Source organism: Hemiscyllium ocellatum, chromosome 20 (genome assembly GCF_020745735.1).
Source record: "Hemiscyllium ocellatum isolate sHemOce1 chromosome 20, sHemOce1.pat.X.cur, whole genome shotgun sequence".
Taxonomy (NCBI): Eukaryota; Metazoa; Chordata; class Chondrichthyes; order Orectolobiformes; family Hemiscylliidae; genus Hemiscyllium; species Hemiscyllium ocellatum.
Window position 1 is genome coordinate 48,995,418 of NC_083420.1, and position 6,538 is coordinate 49,001,955.

Below are 6,538 nucleotides of genomic sequence, written 5' to 3' on the forward strand. Positions count from 1 at the left end.
CATGGAAATGTTGGGTCGAAAGTCCTGTTTCCATGAAATGTACCTCTAGGACTCTTGAGCCTGGTGCTATTCAGTAAGACCTAAATTATGTTTCTTTAAAGCGTATAATTTCATTGTAAAGGTTATTGTAAAGGTTGCATTGTTAAGGCCAGGAAATAGAAGTAACTGTCAGCACAAATAGGAATGTAGACCTCAGACTGAAGATGCAGGGGGAAGAAATTGCTACACAGCAGCGCACATGTTTGCTACCTTATCTCCACAATAAGCTAAGCTTTGTTGAGAACCCAGTCCTGCCTTGGATTGTCTCCTTGGGCTCACCACTCCTCCTGATGGGAATGGACAGGTCAATGAGTAGTTAGCTAAGCATCACATGAGGCGAAGCCAAGTTTTTGAGGTGGCATCCAAGAGGAATGAGAGAGAAGTGGTTATAAGAAAGTCACTGATCGCAAGGCTGACAGGGCAAATTTTCTAATCAGCACAAGGGTATTTCTGCAAAATTGGACTGGAAGGGGTGGGGTGTTGGACTAAGACATGTAGGGTGTGTATGACCCTGAAGTCCAAAGAGTTGGAGTAATCAAGAGGCTGGATACAGGGGCTACACCTGTGGTATTGAACCAATGGCTGGGGGCAAACTATGAAAACAGTTCAAAGAGGTGAGTTGTTTGAGGGCAAAATTCTGGTGGATGATATAGAGGCAAGCAGCTCTCTCAGCAGTGTTGTGGAATGTGAAGTGTCAGTGTGTGATCTCTTGAGTGGATTTGGATAGTGATATATAATTCTGGCCTAATCCCATCCTGTAAAAATATTGCAGAGAGGATATGATGGGAGGCAGGAACTGAAGCAACATGCTGGCTGGCCCGAGAACCCAGCATTGAAGATGGACCAAAGAAGTTGAATCTTTTCAAAGATCTTCTTGTGCAAATTTTGATATCACCTCAACTTTTACCATTTGCCTAGATCCATGGTGCAAGAAGAGAATGTGGATTCAAACATTCTAACCATTATGGCTCACTTGAACCTGCTAATCACTCATTTGATTGTCTTTTGTGTAGTTGCCAAGATGGCAGCTTTTCAGCAGGTAAGTGTGTAATGAACTTCCAACAGCAGGTGGCAGTGGTGATAAAGGGCATTGAGCAAAGGCGATGACATTCATTGCAGCTTCCACCAGCAGGTGACAACAGTGAGGGAAGGTGGCTGGAGTGGTTGAGCATAATATTGCTGGGAAGATGTCTTTGGAGGAAGGACTGATGGGAAAGGAAGAGAAAGCTGATAGATAAAGAGTTTCCCAGCCAATGTAACCCACAGACTTTGATCCATGTATATATTGTTAATAGTTACTCATTTATCCTTTCATTTGTAATTGACTAGCAGGGAAATAAAATTTTGCTTCCTGAGTTTTGACCCTTCTTTTACATTATCGTAAACATAAAATAAATGTCCCTACATCCATTGCAACTTTCAAAGCCAACCATGGGACATGCCTATATATTTAGCTTTCTGAACAAATCATGATGCACAAATGTATAAAGTGTGCCTTAAGAGTACAACCTTTACATGGTTTAATAAAAAGACACCAATGAAAACTGAAATATTTAAAAGATTAATTCAATTTTGAAAAATACCTGTGTCACCTTTGAACTCTCATGACTTGGAGGGAGCTCGTAAATTTGTGACCAAATGCAGAGTTTCCTTGTTTCACCAGGATTTTCTTTAAATGGGTGCAGATATTTAAGGTATTTTCTGGGCTTGACTGGGTTAGGATTGGAGCCACGTAGTTGACTCCTGTTTCTACTTTGCTAGTAACCACCAGATATAGTCAGAAATGATAACCCCTTTTGACTTCTACACACTTTGCTAAACTCTGTAGAATTGTAATCTTTACAGAAACTGGTCCGAAGTGACTCTTCTGGTTTCCACCAGGTTCATTTCTTTGCTGCATTGTGATCTCCAGTTTCCACCAAAAGTTATTTCTTTCAATCTTCACAGAATCATTGAACTGGTTTTTAGCAAAATGACTCATGCCAGTGAATCCTTCTCCTTAATATATCAGATTTAACTTTCCAATATCATAAAATGTCTCCCTATCCCATCTCTTCAACCAGAATATGCATCCACCTGGATATTACCTGGTAGCTAAGCGATGGCAAGGAGAAAGTGAGGTGTTCAGATGCTTGAGATCAGAGTCAAAAAGTGTGGTGCTGGAAAAGCACAACTGGTCAGGCAGCATTTAAGTTGCAGAAGAGTCAACATTTCGAGCATAAGCTTTCATCAGGACTCTCCTGTTTCTCAGATGCTGCCTGACCAGCTGTGCTTTTCCAGCATCATAAGTTTTGAGCTAAGAGTTTGCACCTATTACCTCATTGTCTGCAAAAGCTGCTGTTTTTCTGTGTCTCAGGGATTCATTATTTCAGTCCTTGGTTCTGAATTAGTAATTGTGAGAGTGGAATTTTGCACAAATCCAGGTCAGTTACACCTGCCTTTTTGTTCAGGTATTACACTAGCAAGGGACGGATGGATGGGACCAGGGAGATAGTGAGAAAAGAGATCAGTCTGAGACTACTGCAGTTAGGGAAGGGAATGAGTCAAACAGTCAGGAACAAAGCGGAGAAGGAAATAGGACTGTTAGATTATTTATTTCAATTTGAAAAGCCTGACAGGTAAGGCAGATGAACTCAGGTCATGGTTAGGCACATGGAACTGGCACAATCATAGTACTAACAGAAATGTGGCTCAGGAATGTTAATGTTCCAGGATATAGATGCAATAGGAAGGATAGAAAGGGCAGGGGGAAGATTGGTGTTTTTTGATTTGGGATAACATTATGGCTGTACTTAGGGAGTACATCCAGAGAAGTTATTTGGAGGGAACAGAGCAATAAGAAGGGTTGATCACCTTATTGTGGTTGTACTATAGACACCCCATGGTCAGCAGGAAATTAATAAGCAAATTTGTAAGGACAGCTCAATTATCTGAAGAATATAGGGTGGGGTAATGGTAGAGGGTTTTAACTTTCCAAACATCTAAGGATGTCAGGAATAAATTTTAGGAGTATAAGGCAGGGCAGGTGACTGAGATGTTAGTGGGGGAGCACTTTGGGGCCACTAATCATAAATTTGTTAGTTTCAAAACAGTGATGGAAAAGGATGAACCGGATCTAAAAGTTAAAGTTCTAAATTGGAGGAAGGACAAATTTGACAGTATTAAATAATTACTTTCAGAAGTTGATGGGGGGCTGATAGTCCCAGGTAAAGGCATAGCTAGAAAGTGGGAAGACTTCAAAAATGAGATAACGAGAGTCCAAAGAAAATGTGTTCTTGTTAGGGTGAAGGGCAAGGCATGTAGGCAGAGGGAATGTGGGGTGATTGGAGAAATTGCAGTTTTGGTCAAGAAAAAGGAAGCGTATGTCAGGTATAGACAGCACGGTTCCACTGAATCCCTAGAAGAAGATAAAGGCTGTAGAAGTATACTTAAGAGGGAAATCAGGAAGGTTAAAAAATGGGGACGAGATACCTTTGCCAAATAGGGTAAGGAGAATCCAAAAGGATTCTATAAATACATGAACGACAAAAGGTTAACTAGGGAGAGAATAGGGCCCCTGAAAGATCAGTAAGCTGCATATATGTGGAACCACAGGAGATGGAAGAGATACTAAATGAGTATTTGGTGTCACTGTTTACTGTAGAAAAGGATATGGAAGATAGAGAACTTGGGAGTAAATACTGATATCTTGAAAAATGTCCATATTACAGTGATGATGCTGGATGTCTTAAAATGTATAAAGACATAAATCCTGGAAACCTGATCAGGTGTACCCCAGAACACTGTGGGAAGCTAGGGAAGTGATTGCTTGGCCTCTTGCTGAATTGTTTGGATCAATGATAGGCAACCACCAATCTTCCAGCACCTTGATGTGGCTAACGTGGTGCCACTATTTAAAAAAGGTGGTAAGGAAAAGCCATTGAACTGTAGACTGTTGAGCCTGATATCAGTGGTGGCTAAGTTCTTGGACGGGATCCTGTGAGACACTATTTATATGTATTTGCAAAGACAAGGATTGATTAGGGATAGCCAATATGGCCGAGTGTGTGGGAAATAGTGTCTCACTAAATTAATTGAGTTTTTGAAGCAGTAACGAAGAGGATTGGTGGAAGACAGTGCAGTGGGTGTGACCTGTAAGGACTTCAGTAAGGCAGTTCAACAAGGTTCCACATGAGAGACTGATGAGTAAGATTAGATCACATGGAATATAGGGAGAACTAGCCATTTGGATACAAAACTGGCTTGAGGGTAGCAGAGGGTGGTGGTGGTGGTGGTGGAGCTTTACTTTTCAGACTGGAGGCTTGTGACCAGCGGTGCACTACAAAGATCAGGGCTGGGTCCACTGCTTTTAGTCATTTATATAAATGATTTGGATGTGAACATATGTTTGCAAAGAGGAACCTTCTGAGGGCACATTAATAACAAGATTTTTCTTTCAATTATTTTATATTGTTATGAGCCCACCGTATGGTAATACTGATGCAGTCAGTTCCCAAAGTGAAACTGTCTTGATTAACCATTTGTTTAATTTTAGCTATTTGCTTCTGTAGTGGTCAGTCATTGAATATCTTTGCAAAAGTCTGCCAAAGCTTAATAAAAGGGCTTCAACATTTATTGTACACAAAATAAAAATATAAATAATAAACATTACAAACTATATAATGACTATTGTAAATATAAATTTAAAGATTCAAACATTTTACTCTCACAACAAGGACAGATATCCAAACCTCAGTAAAGGATCAACCAGTTTCCACTTCAAGGTTCTTTGTTCAGTTGGTTGTACTTGGTTTAGGGAGCTTTCTTCCTTCTGACTTCTAAACACTTTTGAAGCAAATATGCATTTACTATACCATTAGCATCGAGCAGTTTTCCTTCTGGAATTCTCTTCTGAGCCATATTACTTCCCCCCCCAGCCTGGACTTTGGGAGATTATTAAACATTTTTCTCCAACCAAACATACCCACAAAGCCTGACTTTCTGAATGGTTGTCTCACCATGATACTGGATTTGTGTTGGAAGGCAACAGCAGTTTTTTTCCTACACTGATGTGTTGATCTCAAAAGATGGCAAGCCACCCCTGAATTTTTAATGTTCTAGATAGAACTATTGGTTTTCAAAAAGTACTCTCAGCACCTTGACTAGAAATGTCATGCCAATATAAACCATAAAGAAACAAGATCCTTGAAAATGCAGAGATAATCTAAATGGTGTTGTGGTTCTGTTCACCGAGCTGGGAATTTGTGTTGCAGACGTTTCGTCCCCTGTCTAGGTGACATCCTCAGTGCTTGGGAGCCTCCTGTGAAGCACTTCTGTGATGTTTCCTCCAGCATTTGTAGTTGTTTGAATCTGCCGCTTCCGGTTGTCACTTTCAGCTGTCCGCTGCAGTGGTCGGTATATTGGGTCCAGGTCGATGTGCTCATTGATTGAATCTGTGGCTGAGTGCCATGCCTCTAGGAAGCGGCAGATTCAAACCACTACAAATGCCGGAGGAAAGATCACAGAAGCACTTCACAGGAGGCTCCCAAGCACTGAGGATGTCATCTAGGCGGGGGACGAAATGTCTGCAACACAAATTCCCAGCTCGGCGAACAGAACCACAACGCGCACCCGAGCTACACATCTTCTCCCAAATCTAAATGTTATACTTTCTCATTTCTTAATTTGTTGCTTTGTGATCTGTAGCAGTCATTTTAGTCCAAGAAAGTCCATTTTAAAATTAGACAATAAAGAATAATTTTGTTTTGTAAACAATATGAATTTTTCATGTATTATTGACATGACAATAAGTCTTCATAATTTTAATTTCCCTATCAAACATGGATCCAGAAGATATCAAAGAAGAAAACAAACTGCAGTTTTTTTTTATTTTCAAGGTACGTGTCATGGTACAAAGTCCAAAAGTAGTCATAGAAAGTTACTGAAAAATTGACCTAACCTTGTACTCACGTAACTGAAGGCTTTTATTCTAAAAGCATTCTTGCATCATAGTAACATAATATGAACTCAAACTCATGATTGGACAGAAGATCCTGACTGGGTCAAACTACAATCTTCTTAAATAAAAGCTGAAAATAATGGAAGTTGATTGGGTCACTTCTGGTCACTTTTTGCTCCTTCCCATTATAAGCCAAAAGTAGCAGGAAGTTCTGGAAACATCAAGAACATCAGAGTATAGTCTATTCTACTTTAATTATCTCTCCACCCTGATTGTGGATGAGAGAATATCTAAGGTTTAACAACAGCTTGCATTCTTGAAATCCTGTTTGAGTTTCCACACTGATGTCCTTTCCACCAAACATTCATAATTTAGAGTTCTGATGAAAGGTCATTGGTCATAGGTGTTATGTCTGATCTACTGAATATTTACAGCATTTTCTGTTGTTATTTCAGATTTCTACCTTCTTTGGTATTTTGTTTTCGAATCATTGTTTAGTTTGTTATTAAATAGTTGTTGTACTCAACAAAGCAACAATGAAAGGAAAATACAGGAAGAAGA